We start from the raw sequence: 17,222 nt of genomic DNA, 5'->3' as shown, positions 1-17,222 counted from the left end.
CTTCTATATGCAATCAGAGCAAAGTGTGTGTGTTTGTATAAGCAAATTTACTGAAAGCAAAGTTACGCGCATCACTCAAAAATATAGAACAATGATCTCTGAGCAAAGTTGCAAGAGACAAATGAAGTTGAGCGAACTTCTGATACATTTTTGGCCTTTTTAGCAAGGTTTCTAGTGCTTTTTGACGGTTTTTTATTGTTTTTACACGTTTTAACAAGATAATCACGGCGTAGAAATAAGAATTGTAATTGGTTAGGACTGCAACACGAAATAAAAACTTCATCACAAAACTTAGATTTTGAAATGTTTGTTTGTCGAATACGAAATTTACCGCAATTGTAAAATTCGAATTATTCTTTTGCTGAATATGAAAATATTTATAAAACTTTGAACTCTAAACCTTTGTTTACCGAACATGAGATATTAACTTCACAGCTGTTTGCAAGTTCACTAAATGTTTCGTTTCTGCACTTTTTTCAGTCCTATACATCGTTCAAAAGAATATGAGACAAAATAAGCATATGGTTTGCCTTGAAGTGGTGGGAGTGACGGTGTCGTAGCAATTGTGTTCATTAGACAGTGGGTAAAAATTTATAATTGAGTACGCTGTGAACAATCAAATGGCGATAAACAAGAGAGTTATGCTCAAATTTATGAGCACATAGCGCAACATAGTGGCAAAATTGTGATGACGTCATATCACACGAAGAAACGAATCCCATACAGTACACCGGGATACTTGAAATAAAAAAAAGTAATAGCGTTCTAGCGAAAAGTTTAGTTTCAAATTGATTAGTCCAGTAATCAAAGAGTTTTTTTCTGTTACAAAGAACAAGTACAACAACAACATAATAACAAAGCGATCGTTATGTCCACTAACGTGTCCAATAATGCAGAATGCAGCCAGCCTTGCACAATACATACGACGGCAAAATAAATGACATGAAAGAGGAAACACTTAAAAGTTAGATATCAACCCTAGCGGTCTAGATTCACATTGGATGGATCGTTTACAACGTAACGATTTGTATATGTGACGAATGAGAATGTAGTTATGATCAGTCTCCGCGGTCATTTTCTCACGGTGTTTCGTATTTCCACTCAGAACGAGGCTTCACGGAAACTGTAACTCTTACGTAAAAATCTGAAACTTGCGGCTTGGTAGGAATATACTGCTAGACCAAGCAGGTTTCGAACCTAAAATACTTAATTCACAACAGCCGTGTATAGAGGCAGGGTGTGTGGTAACTACATATGCGTGTTATTTGGGTTTTTAAAAAACTTCGAAGTCTTCTCAAGATCCACTGCATATTTTTATACGTCTCCTGTTCATTTTAATCGGTTCATATATTACTCGATTCCACACTTTTACGCTTCAAATTGAGCAACTTGACATTCGAAATGTCTATCTTCACTATCTCCACGTTTAAGCAACGGATAAAATTACTTATCTAGAATTAAAAAAAAGTCGGTGATTTGACAACTATTTTCATTTATAAGTTTACCGCAATACTTCCCACTGAAGTTAAACTTTAATTACTCATTGTATTTGAGATGTTTTTAACAACTGATTCATTTCAGCATTTCAACCCATTTTTCTTAAATGTGTGATAATTATGATAAAAATACATTCGGTTATTATCGATTGTTCGAGCAAATATTCATTTCATCTTAAAAGTATTTCGAGATATTAGGAGGAAGTAAAAATCTACCACCAAGGGTTAATTTATACTTTAAAAAGGATACCTAAGTTCATAATATGCACCATTTCTTACGGCGATGAACGAGATCCGTCAAAGATTTTAGGCTAGAGCGAAATGTTAACAGGAAAACATGTTTCTCACTTTGGAAGGACCGTTTGCAAACGCGATGACCACTACACTACGGAAAGACATCAGGGTCGGTTTCAAGCCGATTTCACGAACCACGGGTGTATACGTTTCCCTATATAGAAGTCTCCCAAGAGTATTGTTCATTTTAATATGACCCTCCGGCGTATGCGTTTCTGTAGTGTAGTGGTCATCACGTTCGCTTTACACGCAAACGGTCCGCATCGTTTAAAAATTGGTATTTATCTAGTTAGTGTTAGGAATGATTTGAAAATTGGAATTTCTTGCGCAATCTTTTTTTTTTTTTAATTTTGAGTGGTAGCGAGTGTGTTTATTTTTTGCCCTAAGATCCGAAATTTTGAAACAAACAATTTCAGGGCATTTAAAGTTAGACACAAAGTGGTAAGAACGTCTTTTTCAATACTATTCTAGAGCTATTCACTGATATTTGGCCGTTTTGGGGCTTACTATCAGTTCATCCTCCAAAGACTTACGCTCAGCGGCACCTAGTCGCTACCCCTACGCTACGGTGACTGACGAGGACACCGCCGTCAAAATATTACTTATAGGCAGATTTTCCTCGAGGCAAACTCGGTAATTAACATGCTGCGTTTGTTCGTGCGGTTATATATGTTTATTGTATATTATTACTAAAAGTTTGTAAGAAAGGGATAGGATCCACATATTGGTCCGGTGTATGTATGTATGTTTATTCGTCTCGTAAAAGCAATATAAAAGAATTAGTAATTATAAATACTGAATACGGTATGTATGCACAAGATCATACTGGCCTAAAACACGAATATGCGTCATACATCCCTTTTGATATGTATAAATTATATTACGGTACATCAAATACGTACAATATGGTCCTTTATACAGACAGTTGTGCAAAGAGGGTGGGTGGGTTTGGTAACAGAGGTAAGAGTGGAGTATCCAAAACTGTGTGTACAAAGGAGTTTGTATAACAAAACAACATCTATATATATAAATACAGACACAACACAACATGAAACGCACTGCATGTAAATATAGTAATAAGATTAAGAATTTGGATGTAAGTACAATACCATTGAGTGATGATACCACATATATACTATAAAACGGGGAAATGGTCAAGTTTAAAGGGTGTGTACATATATGGTATGCACCACACAAGGGTGATAGTGTTGTGAGTGGTCTATGGCTGTTCTGGCAAAAATGTGACCCTAAAAGTTTTGGTGCAATGTGATAATGTTATGTATCAAGTTACTCACTCTTCTAAGGTATTTTCGATTTTTGGATTCTGCCAAAAACGATGAAGTTTCAAAAAATAAAAATATGAAATTTAATAAGAAGCATTTCCACACACAATCCGGTGGGGGTGATGAAAGCCGAAATGACTGCGTAATCAAACCTGAGTACCACGCCCTTTTGCCAGGTTACCAGTCCGTGTGGGTTATGCGATTAAAAATCGGTTATGCTGTCCAGTTAGTCAAGTTATCAAACATGGAATCATTTATTAATGCAACCCAGTGGTTTTGAATTTTTTTTTTTTCTGGTGAAGCATAATGGTGAAGCATAATTCCAGTGGAACATTTAAGGGGCCCGAGGAATCCAATAGTGCGATAGTTCAGTTGTTTGAATAGTAGGCTACATATAGAAAATCTAATACTGGAGACACAAAATTATATTTATGCAAGTGTCGTAAGTTTTATAATATTGGCGAATCTAAATTGATTACGAGTTGGATTGCGCGAGACCAACTTACTGTACTTCCAACATGTGGTCGACTATGTCGAGTATATCATGTCTTTTTATAGTCTTTCTTGGCAGTTTAGTGTGTTGGCCTGTAACTTTGCTCAGATATCGGTCTCCTGTATTTCTGAGTGAGTGCGCGTGATGTTACCAAGTTAGGCTTTTTCAGCTCATCCTCTCGTTGGACACTGAGTGTACAAATGGATCTTTACAAGTCAGTGTATTAAATATACATTATGCAACTGGATATCCAGAGTTCAGACCTCAGTAGAGTCGCGCTTATATGAAGATCCTACCCAAAGCGAAACCCATAAAGGCACAAGTAAGCTTTCCTCACTGCTTCAACTTGTAATGAGCCGGAATCGATTCTCTTGCGTTCTTACTTAGCTTGGAAAGTTAGGAGAGAACCTTCAAATGATCAATGAAATTGTGCAAGATGATTAATGAAATCCATCAGTCAATGTTATGGTTGACACGAATCATCCAACTGAGCGAAGTCGGGCCAATTTTGCCAACCAGTAAAATTTAGGCTAGCCCTACTCGCGGCCAAAGTTAAGAAGTTGAGACGTTGAGCCCTAGTTTCGTGGAGCTGATGACTTCATGTAAATGTTTAATCTATGGCTGCAAAAATTATACATAATGAGATTTTTTCCTCCGGTAGTGGGAAAGCCTACAAGAAAACATCTTTTTTATATGGCGTTCGCTTAGGGCTAAATTGGTCGCCATGTCAATCACGTCATCGTAAAGCTGTCGCTCAACTAACGACGTTGAATATCGCGTCACCGTCGGCCTAAAGCTGACAAACTTTTTGCGGGTGGTGGCATTTTCATTAACCGTCGGCCTAGCTTTTTGATTGTCAAGTTCAATATCAAGTTTACAGCTTTTGGTTTTGCTGTAGGTAAACATGTATGCCTAAAGGATAATGGCAAAAGGTCAACTTTTCTTCCTCCACCTCTGCCTGGTTACACTTTAAAATGCGGAAAAAATTACTTATGTTTGCTAAACTCGATTCAGTGGATAAATAATAATAGATTGAGCAGATGAATAAAAGTACTTCATTGTTACGTAACATTAAAGGCACACACTACGCAATGAAAAATAATCGACATAGAAAGGTGAAAATAATTTATTAATCCATATACCCAGCATTTAAATTAAAAAACAAAACAAAAATATCCAATCATATTTTAGGTATTCGCGGCGCATTTAACAACTCGCTGCATTGCATCATTTTTCTTTATCAATTTCATTTTTGGTGTTCCGCGAAGCGACCTAAAAAGTGCAAGTGTTCTGTGGCTTGGGGTAGGGGTGGCGGGAGGAAGCCGCCAGCAATCCTCTGGTACTAAATTATCCCCTACGGGATTTGAACCTGCGAATCTAAGCGGGGTAGTCTTAGGTTAGAAATCAAGCGCATTCCTAGGGCTTAGCACGATGCGCCACTCAACGCAAACGTAGTCAGCTGCAGTGCACTGGCTGACATAGATACTAAATACATTAAAATACGTGTATACCCTTCCCCTGGGTGTTGAAATCTCAGGAATGTTCTTTACGGCCTTACATACCTGTATCATGATCGTTCTTTACCAAGAGGTCTAATCTAGAGATAGACTCAAAGTGCTTCAAACGGACCTAAGGTCTCCGCGATCTATTCGTCTACTCAAAATGGCATTAATAAAATTTAAGCAGCAGCAAATACATCTGAGGTATTAAATAGAGTAATTTCAATTCACCCATCAATATTGATCGCTAAGTAACAATTTGTTTTTGTTACTTTCTTATTGTGGGGCTACGTCAATAACAGTCCACCTCTTCACGAGCTCCATAACACCAATAACATCGAATAGTTGATCTATATATCATCAGTTGTTGTCGTCGGTATGCTCTTGTCTTGAGCAGTCAATTATTTACTTCACATAGAACCGTGATTAATCTCGTTGCTGATGTTATGTCTCCGCCGTTTGGTTTGGGCGAAGAAATTACTATATAGTAGGCATCGAAACAACGTCACAATATGACCTCTCTTTTAACGACATCGCCCGCACGTTATAGTAAGAAAACTTAAAAGTATTCTTGGCTATGCGCCAGTTAATGAGCTAAGATTTGTACGCCAATGCGGAGAATGCATTGATATAACGCTGAACCTGTACACGCCGTTATTCTTTCATTGAGTTGTAGGACGGTTACATTTTTGATGGAATTCACGTGCGCGTTTACTCGACAAATGTAAACAGACAAATATAATGGAATTGCTGGATTCTTTGTACTAAGCTCCCGTCACTGATGCAGAAATGTGTGATCTGAGCTAAACACCCCTGTCAAGTTTTAAAATAAAAAATGAGTAATTATGCAGTTAGGGTTTTGGGTTAGAACGATTCGAAAATTTGAATTTCCGGCTGAATCTGCATCCCTCACCTTAACTGAATAAGTACTATTTTTATTTAATTCGAGCGTTGCCGGGGTGTTGTTTTGGGGCGGGGCTTGTTACAAAAGATCCTAAGAATATTACTGTGAACTAGGTATTATACTATGAATAAAACAAATCCAACCGCCATTTGCATTCTGCAACTCTGAGATCACGCGTCAGAAACGTGATCGACTCGTAACGACAACCTGGAGTAATTAAAGTAATCAGGTAAAAACATTTGATTACCAACAATCAGATAGCTTTTTTCGTCAGATATTTTTGCGCGCGAAGCCACAAGCGACATCGCTTTCAGTCAGTCACAAATGTTCGTGATAGGATAAGATTTGATTTTGTGTAGGATGTATGGATAGGCTGCCTGTTGGTTAGGACAGCGAGTTCGAAACAATATTCAGGTGAGTTAAATGTTTTTTATACCCATTGTTTTCATTGCTATTATATTGCTTTCATTTTACTATTGTATAAGTGGTAAATTAGAGGTTTTCCTGCCTATACGACTTGGACTTATTAACTAATACAGAAGTCTAGATTGATGGATGATTCTCTTTTGCACCCAACTCACTAACAGCGGGTTCTATCGTTTTCTCACAAATAGGCCAAACTTAAAACCTATATGACAATACATAAGCTTATCATGAAGAAACTTAAACGTAATACACTTACTTTCAAAACTTTCGCAAATGTAGCGCAAAATCCATGGTTTAATAGAGATTCGCCATAGCCTTTTTACTTTAATATATTATTGTGTATGAATTGGATCTTTGTACAAAGACCCTACCAACGTTCAAAATAAGAGAATTAGTAATTATCCAGTTTAAGTTAGGAATGCAGATTGCACTGGAAATTCAAATTTTTAAATCATTCCGAACCCCAAATGGATAATTACTAATATGTGATTTTATAACGTGACGGGAGCTTTGTGCAAAAGATCCGATAAATTCAGTCCCACTGTCCATTGATTATGCTAGCTACAGTTCTGCGACAATTTATTTATCAATATCTTAACTTTTTTCAGATGAAGAAATATTGATGGTTAAAGATTCAAAGACACGAACTAACGAACGAGGAATATTACAAGTAAATAATTTGAACATTTTATTTGACGCCTATTGATTCCTGTATACCACTGTTTTTGTTTAAAATGCTAAAAAATTCGATGCGAGCGCACCGCGTCTCTGGTCTTGCGATCAGAGTCAGCATTGTTATGCCACTTATCTGATCATGTGTTTTCTCTCGAAATTGTAAGATTTATATAAAAAAGTCAGACCCACGTTCACGTTTAAAATGCTAAATAGTTCGATGCAAGCCAACATTGGGTGCTCCTGATGTATGCGCACCAAAATGTCGCATAACCTGAATCCTAACCAGGTACACAACCCGAGTTCAGGTTGTGCGCCATCTTGGTGCGCATACTTCAGGAGGTCCGAACATTGTTATGCCGCTTTTTTGATCCTGTGCATTCTATCGAAATTGTAAGATTTAGATTTTGCACAAGCTTTAATAATTGTGTTTCAAAGCAGAAGTCCAAAAAAGTACTATAAATATAGTATCTTGTATCATATTGGTGTACTCTTTGCGACCCCTAAAATTCGTTGCGCGCTTCCCTGCTGGATTGCGATCCCCAGTTTGCGATCTCTACCGTGAACAATGTGATAATGCTACAAATTACTGATCAGAGGTAATTAATTAGTCATATACTCCATGAAAGAGTTAAATAAATTCATTGAGTATTTTATTGTTATTGTAATATTTGCAATTTGTGCAGTTTGAAGACTACACCTGATATGTTATAGAGTTTATATTTGAAATTTAATGTCAATCGCTGAATAAATTTTATTCGTCTATTCTTCTAAACTTTCTAAATTTTAAATTTTATGAAATTAAATATCGAAATTTACCCGTTACGTATTTTATTAAAACTTACGTATATTTTTAGAAGAAAATATTCAGAAAAGAGTCTCACTTTAACAATACAAAATTAAGTACAATATGATACACTAACATATCATTTTAACTAAAGGATGTAAATTTGGTGAAATTAGCGACATAGTTGAAAATGACTTCAATTGAATTACATATTCGGTTTTTTGTATCTTTAGCATAAGCATAGCTTTGTAGTGTCTCTGTCAAATAACATTTGTGTGAATTAACTACCTGAAAATGGCATAGTTGGCTCCATGAAATTTAGTTTAATTCAAATTTAGAATTGACTTACACAAAATCACGATCTATATATTGATTTTCAGCGTTTTAAAACACTGCTTGAAAGTCGACAGAACAATTTATCATTGCACCAAAAGAAATTCGTCAAGTGTCAGATTTTCATCACTGAGTGAGATGGAGGCCTATCAATTCTGAAGAGCAAGTATGTAATCATATCATTTGAAATCTTTCAATTTACATGTCTATAAATAAATAATGTGTTGTATTTTTTTTCGGGAAATCGACAGACAAATTATTACTTTTAATATTTTGAGTATAATCGCGAAATTAACTATTCTGTACTACAAATTAACTGTAGCAATATCCGGTGAATAATGGCGTAGTCAGTATAGCGCTGCACGTTCAGGGGCTAACTGTTGTGTTGTCCCATCTGCTGTTGTTTCGTTTAATCGTTCAAACCGAAAGACCAATTACTATCTTGTAATGTCAGTTTAGGTAAAGTTCATTGGGTCAGCATAAATAAAAGGCGTTTCATCGCAATAGGGCGTCACGTTGTGATTACTACAAACAGTGAATTTTTTTAAATTGATACTATAAGTTAATCCAGCAGTGTATATCTGCAGAGATACTGAAAGGATTTGAACTATGCCTCGTTAAGTGCAATTCGGTTAAAACACAACCCCAACTTAATAACCATGCAAATATTAAAACTTATTGTTTACCTTGTTGTTTATCATGGGGTGCCTATATACACACTAATATGCCTAATTTCCCTGAAATCGTAGTCCTGGCCTTTTTTAATAATCTGATGAGCGTTTTTGCCACAAATGATAATGGTAATCAGACTAATGTCTTAAATATAACTGTAGCTCATCGTGGTAGTAAACGCTCTGGTAGTAAATGTGACGTAATGTGATTACTCAAATGATGAGTAGCGCGACAACTCTTAATTGTTGCGGTGCAATGCATCTCATCTATTCGTCTGGCTCACGAGTCCACATATAGTTGTGTTAACTTGTAGACGTTGTTTATGACCGCTGTTTAAGTTGTATTATTTAAGTTGTGCCGCTGTTCTCAATAAATGTAGTTAGCTGTATACGAGTTTCTATTCTGAGCAGATAGCAATTAAGCAACGAAACATGGTGTAAGAAGTGGGATTCGAACCCACGCCTCCATTCGGAGTGTTACGCCAATCGAGCAATGCAAGAAATACATCACTCTTACTCTCAATAGCTTTTATCATTATGCTCTTCATTTGTTTAACGGCGGACTCTGCTTTACCATTGCTTTGGCTATATGTAGGAGAGCTTGTAACATGCTGAAATTCATAATCTTCAGCAAATTTTCTAAATTCTTCGCTACTATATTGAGGAGCGTTGTCAGAAATCAGTTTTTCTGGTAAGCCGTGTCTAGCCATGTGTTGTTTTAATGCTTTGATAACTTCTGCAGATGTGGTCGTATGAAGTCTGTCAACTTCGCAAAAATTAGAGTAAAAATCTACTGTTACCAGATAGTTTCTGCCCTGCAATTCAAATAAATCGGACGCAATAATTTGCCATGGTCGAGAAGGAATCTCATGGTGAATTATCGGCTCTTTTTGTTGATTAGGTTGAAACACTCGACAAGTAGTGCATGACGAGACATAATCATGTATGTCACTGGCCATTTTTGGCCAGAAAAGAACCTCTCTTGCTCTACGAATGCAAGCCTGTATCCCAATGTGACTTGCGTGTATGCGCTGCAGAACATATTGTTTGGCAGATTCTGGTACCACAATACGACATCCTTTCAAAATAAGCCCATTTTGAACAGTGAGGTCTTCTCTAAAATTGAAATATTCTTGCATGGACCGTGGAAGCTGTTTTTTTGTAATCGGCCATCCATCTTCAATGATGGCTCTAAGAGTTTGCATTGTCGAATCTTTCTCTGTAGATTTTTGTAAAACATGCATTGTTTTGTCCAACACTGGAATATCTTTCAACATATCAATTTCCTCAATTTCATTAGCCAGTGACAGATGAAATATAACACCTTTACCAATCGTGTCAGTACTTTTATCAATATATGCTCGGCTCAGGGTATCGGCAATGAACATATTTGCACCTTTTTTATAATTAACCACAAAGTCATATTTCTGTAATTGAAGAAGCATTCTTTGTAGTCGTTTTGGTGCATCTACTAATGGCTTTTTTGTAATAGTTTCGAGTGGTTTGTGATCAGAGTCAACTTGTACAGTCCTTCCATACACATAGTGTACAAATTTTTCCATGCCAAACAAAATCGCCAAAAGTTCTTTTTCTATTTGGGCATAATTGCACTCAGTAGATGTCAGAGCACGTGAAGCATAAGCAACAGGGTGGTCATTTTGCATCAAGCAAGCTCCCAAGCCCTTTGAAGAAGCATCACATTGTAGGACAATAGGGGCTTTCTCATCATAATATTGCAAAATAGGAGATTTCATCAGAGTCTCTTTCATTGTATTGAAACATGTACCGTGTACTTTTTTGTCCCATACGAACTCATTATCTTTTCTAAGAAGTTCTCTGATTGGTGCACTAATTTGAGATAATTTTGGAGCAAATCGCTGTAGAAAATTTGTAGTAGCCAAAATTCTTTGCACCCCTTGTTTATCAGTCGGATGAGGCATATCTCTGATACCTTCCAATTTTGCCAAATCTGGTTTTGAACCCTCTTTGCTGATAACGTGACCCAAGTAAGCAACTTCTGTTTTCATATATTGTAATTTATCTTTATTCAATTTAATACCCTTCTCTCTACATCTTTGTAGAAGATCATAAAATTTTTTCTTGTTATCGAGCGTTGCCTCTTCTATGGTATCACTCACACCATATATCAAGATATCATCGGTAACTGGCATAACTCCACTTAAACCATTAAGAGCAAAGTTCAGACGGCGCACAAACTCTTCAGGGGACGGTTTAAGTCCGAATGCCATTCTTCGCCACCTATAGCGACCCCATGGAGTACCAAATGTTGTCAGATAACTACTTTTAACGTCGAGTTCAATATGCCAAAAACCATTTTTAACATCGGCAATGGTGAATACTTTTGCCTTGTGCAAGTGAGGCAATACATCGTCAATAGTAGGCATTGGATGATTGTTTCGTTTAAGAGCCTTATTCAAAGGCTTTGGGTCAAGGCATAAACGAATACTTCCTGATTTCTTTGATACTACAATCAAATTTGAAATCCATGGCGTATGACAATCTACAGGGGCTATAATACCCTCATTCACCAATCTGTCCAGTTCATTCTTAACCTTGCTTTGAAGTGATAATGGTACTTTTCGCACTGGCATTTGAACTGGAGTAACAGTATTATCAACTTTCAGTTTCAATTTTCCTTCAAGTTTGCCCGTGCCAGTAAATATATCAGCAAACTCGGCAAAAATTTGGCTGAGCGACATCTTGGAAAATTTTTCAAAATTACATGATTTAGAAATGGTACAAAAGATATTTTCATAATTGACAGCACAAAGGTTATTTGGAAGACGCACAAGAACTCTGCTTCCAACATCAAAATCTCTTCTCCGCCCGAAAATTGTTACGAATATCGAACCACATTTAAAGAAGCGTAAAGAAATCCAAGCTAAATATTACAACAGGGGAACGAGAGAGCTGATGAAATTGTACCCAGGTCAGTTGGTCAGAATGAAGCCGGACCGTGGGAAAAGATGGCGCAAAGGTAGAATTGAACGACAAGTTGACATCAGATCGTATATGATCCGAACTGAAGATGGTGGTCTTTATCGAAGAAATCGAAGACATTTGAGGCATACAAGAGAACCTGATGAGTTCCAACCCTTTACAAAGAATTATGATTACGATTGTAGTATTTCTGATCCATACACATCTTCCTATAACAATGGTAGTATAAAAACACATGACCCAATTATTAATGATAATATTCCCGATAGCAGTGTTTTAGTTAATCCGAGTATATCTGATCAAAAAGAAAGTAGATCAAGCCCCCCTCTTCGCAGATCTACACGCACTGTTAAAATACCTGATAGATATGGGTATTGATTAATGATGTTTTATTTTATTGTACATTTATTAATGCTATTTGTATTAATATGCTATTTCTTGTTTGACGGGAAGATGTGACGTAATGTGATTACTCAAATGATGAGTAGCGCGACAACTCTTAATTGTTGCGGTGCAATGCATCTCATCTATTCGTCTGGCTCACGAGTCGACATATAGTTGTGTTAACTTGTAGACGTTGTTTATGACCGCTGTTTAAGTTTATTATTTAAGTTGTGCCGCTGTTCTCAATAAATGTAGTTCAGCTGTATACGAGTTTCTATTCTGAGCAGATAGCAATTAAGCAACGAAACAGTAAACAGTTGATAACCATGTCATTGATGTTCCCAACTATACTTCAAACTGAAATCGCCCCAAATTTCCAATAATGATATTATAAGAGTGAGTCATACTAAGTGTATTAAGATAGCCGTTAATCTTACACCTTAAAGAACTCGTGTCCCAACTAAAATTTTCAAAAACAATACTGTGTAAATTATATTCAACCAAGTGTAAACTTTTTTTGGTCCATATCCCCTTGGTAAAAGTGCTAAGTATTCATATGTTCAGGACTGTTTAAATTTAGAGACATGGGAATATATGTCATATTTTCCCTATTGTTGGTGCGGGTCAGGTCGTGTTATGCCTAATCACGTGTGAAGAGCTTAATTCATATAAACTCTCTTTTATAATCTCTACTGAATGGTGTTAGTTGGATCGTTTATACGGCACACGCCGTCAATATGAGATATAGTAGTTTCAAAACTCTGGAATTCTTAGTTTTTTAATTAGATATTAGAAACTTGGGTGTCGCTGCTCGATAACCAGTTTAAAGATCACTATATACATGAGATCCCACCAAATTGTAAATCTACTATAGCCAGCCTATATATCCGTTGCTAGTAGTCTCAGTAATCATACCGTCCCATGTTCATAAGTTTTCGAATCTGGAAATATAATTCTTATTTCCTTATCGTTTATTCCGTAGTAATAATCTGTCCTGTTCTTATTTATATATATATATAAATATATGTCTACAATGTCTGTGGCTGAAGTTATTTATTGACCTATATTTTTAGGAAGTTGCTGGGAGGGAAAGACTATAGAGAACTTGAAGGTAAAATATAACACACTAATAAACTATTAACTATTTAAGATTTAGATAATGAGATACAACATAGCACACTGACAGATCATTCAAAATAAGTAATATTTATTGATTTTTTGAGGGGCGTAAAGGAAAAATTTTATCTTACCGCCTTATTTTTGATATTTTTATTTCTTGAATATGTAGCCGTATTTTCAACGTGCTCTTCATGAATATAAATATATTTTATATGATGTGTTGCAATATTATACGCTGACAAATCATTCCAAAGTAATATTTATAATTTAGGGGGAAATCTGTGAATAATTTGTTAATGAACTAAAAATTAATATTTTCATTTTTATGTATCTAAACTCTAAAGTATAAGCATAGTTTCTCTGTGCTCCTGTCAAATTGCATTTTGTGTAACTTATAAACCCAAAACTTAATAATGACGTAGTTCGAACATCTATATATAATTCAAATCAATATCATACAAAATTTACCTACATTTCATTATCTCAAATAAATTTCAGCTTTCTAAAACACTTCTTGAAAGAGGGAAAGACAATTCATCATTATATCTAAAGACATGCGGGGTTATTCGTCCGATTATGCATCACTGAGAGAGGTGGCTGCCTCGAGTCTAAAGAGCAAGTATGTTATTAAAATCTTTTGAATCTTTCTAATTTACATTCATCACCACTATTCACGGATCCCCACAATCAATTTTAAAATTGGTATTTATTACTATTCCTAAATAAGTTAAAATTACTTTACTTAATTTAAATGCTGAACATTTTAATAGGCTTAATACCAGGTGAATTTGCAACCCAATTTCTTAATTGAAAACCGGCATTATAAAATATCAAAACTAAAATCTAAAACGGAAGATATCACCATAAGTTTTGTTCTAGCAGTCTCACAGCAGATTGAAAACGCTTTTCAGACATTGTAAATTTGTGTTATGTTAGGATTTCTTCAAAATGTATACCATATAGGAACTGAAATGGAAACACAGTAAATTGTTCGCGCGATGTACCTTCTGTCTATTTTGAAACTACCGATGGAGCCCAATACGACTTTTTCTATGTATGTGACGATATATAAGATAATTAATGCAAAATATATCGAACATTTTTTTTTTGCAATATTTTAAATTACAATCGTTCGTATTTTGTCGCTATCTTTAAAATAATTTTGAGTGCCGAAAAAACAAATCAAATTTGATTAACTTCAAAATACGATTCCGGTCTACTTATAGTTGGCAGTTTGGGACGTATTTCGTGCAATTTTCAAATAGTGATTTTTCATTTATTAAATAATCGTAAAAGTTTTCCCGACTAAAATTCGAGTAACGAAGAACACAAATAAATTACTATGACAAGATATTTTGAATGCTCGCACCGGCTATGAATTGAATATTTTACTCGAGAGATAACTTTTTATCCTCTGCGATCTTACTTATATATAATGTCACATTTGAATTTGCGCTCGTTGTCATATTTCGACACTACTGATGTCAAATTTTATTAGTGTTATTACTTCTTTGGACAGTCACAAAATTGGACAAGTCAGTATTTTATTAGGTAATCGGAGCGCCTAAGTTTCTCCCACGGAGCACTTTGAGAACCTATGCCTTAATAGACCAGGGTAGAAATTTTCGTAAAGGTGTTTGAAGTATCGTTGTACATGTTTAATAGCTGAGTTTTAGGCAGAATATTGTACAATTTTAGCATCTCTTTGAGAATTAGCTGTTTGCATCTAATAATCAAATATTCACTCCAGCTCACCATATTAAGATTTTGTGGCAACGCTTCCGAATGGGCCAAAAACTTAATATGGATACGTAAATGGAAATTGTCTGTCAAATGAAATTTTTTTTGGAAAACCCCCCAAATACTTTATAATATCATGATTCGGACAACTATCGATTTTTTTTTCTGGCTAATAAGCGAATGAGACAAGAATGAATTTTAGCAATAAAAAAATGTGTTTTTGTCATATTACCGCCTAATATTCGGAATAAAACTTGCATTACTTTGTTCCAAATTTTGTCAAATTTTGTCATTGTTGAGAAGGAACTTTTTCCCTTGTGTTTGCAGTAATACTGTTAGTTTAGGCACCAATGCGCGCTAATAATTTTATATGGCAAAGTCTTTAGAGAACCGGACCGATGTTCATTTCTTAGTATCGTTGGCATGAAATTTAATGGTATCAGCAATTATTCACTGGGGCAATGGTTCTCAAAGGGTGGGGCGCGCTTTGCAAAAGGGGCGTAGACAATTTAGAGGGGGCATGTAGCTAATTAAATCTATTTTTTGTTTGTTGGACTTATTCGTGCATTTTTTGGATATTTACATTCCATCCACGTATTTTCAAGGTATTTTTGAATGAAACATAATATTTGTTATATGTAGCTTATTGCTAGCTAGGTATTTTTGAGGTGTGGCGAGCATTTTCATAACAAGAGTTACATTGTAATTACCACAATTCGTAAAAATATTTTCATAGCTATACTATACTTATGAAAAAAAAATTCTACTCAAGATATAAGTACCAGTACTTCTTTATCGATTTCTCCTTGAATCCTCCCTCGAAAACGTCTACCTAACTGCTAGAACAGCATTGTATCAATCATAATATAGAGAGGAAATCATTAATTCTAAAACATTGAAACTCATTTCTATTTATAATGAATTAAATTGAGTACACACTGAGTTTTGCGGATACAAGGATGTCTATATATCCTGTGTCATATTTATATGTATATTGCCTTCTTTTATTGATAGCATAGTCATTATTATCTTGCATAGAATAATTGATTTAATATTATGGGCCAATCTGGCTAATCTTATATATCGTCACGCTAATAACCGAATTGCGTAAGTCATTTTTAGCAGTTTTGAGAAAAACGTAAAAAACTTCCTAATGAAATTGTTATGCCATTGAGAGTCAATAATTTGCCATGGTTCAATTTTTTGATCGTAGCCGGATTTAACTTAATTTGTATGACGCAGTTAAATGACGTCATAATGGCGCACTGTGACTTAGGCAGATATGTGTCTATGACTTGGGGACGTACGCAATTTTGCAACTTTACTATATGCACCAGTCCTAAACACTAAACATTCCAAAAACGAATGTAATTTTCAGTATCTACAATGTATAATTCCAAAAATAGCTAATCAGTTTCAATTACATTATTTTTTATGTTTAAAAATATATATTTCAATAATATAACACGTTCTGCACACCCACCGAAATAAGACTAAGATTAAATATAAAGAATAAAACAGCAATGCACCCAATATAAAATCCAATCAAGGTGAATTGGACTCGGACAGTGAATATCACTAGTGCACATCTCCCTATACTGTAGTATAAATTCAAATTAATACGCGCTAAGCTAGAATCCGAGATGCAAAAACTCGAAAATACTTAGCAGCGGTTATTTCGCCTTTGTGACGTCACAATAGTCCTGCGGTAACACTGATAAGTCATTATGACGAAACAATTGCATAAAAGTGCATGTCATACTAAATCTCCATTTTTATGGGTTTCGGAATTCTTAAATAGAATCTGAGTTAACAGACAGGTGCGCAGCATTACATAAATACCTATTTTATAAAATACTCAAAATCGCCAAAAATGACTTACGCAATTCGGTTATTAGCGTGACGATATGTAATTTGAAAGTATAATGGTTTATGACCATGGTAGTAACCAGTTAACCGTGTCATTCGTGTTCCAAGCTAGAATTACTTTAGCTTTCCAATAACGATGTTATATAAGTAATTCCAACCGAGTGTATCAATGTGAATTCTATACCATTTGCCACTGGTTAACCACGCCATGCAAGCCCCGAACTAAAATATCGTTTCCAGTGGCGATACTGGTTCTCAAACTTCTTCGTATTGTGACACCCTCCAAAAAAT

This window comes from Styela clava, chromosome 3 (genome assembly GCF_964204865.1).
Source record: "Styela clava chromosome 3, kaStyClav1.hap1.2, whole genome shotgun sequence".
NCBI classification, from domain to species: domain Eukaryota; kingdom Metazoa; phylum Chordata; class Ascidiacea; order Stolidobranchia; family Styelidae; genus Styela; species Styela clava.
The sequence above is the reverse complement of the archived record's forward strand: the minus strand, read 5'-3'. Positions refer to the sequence as shown.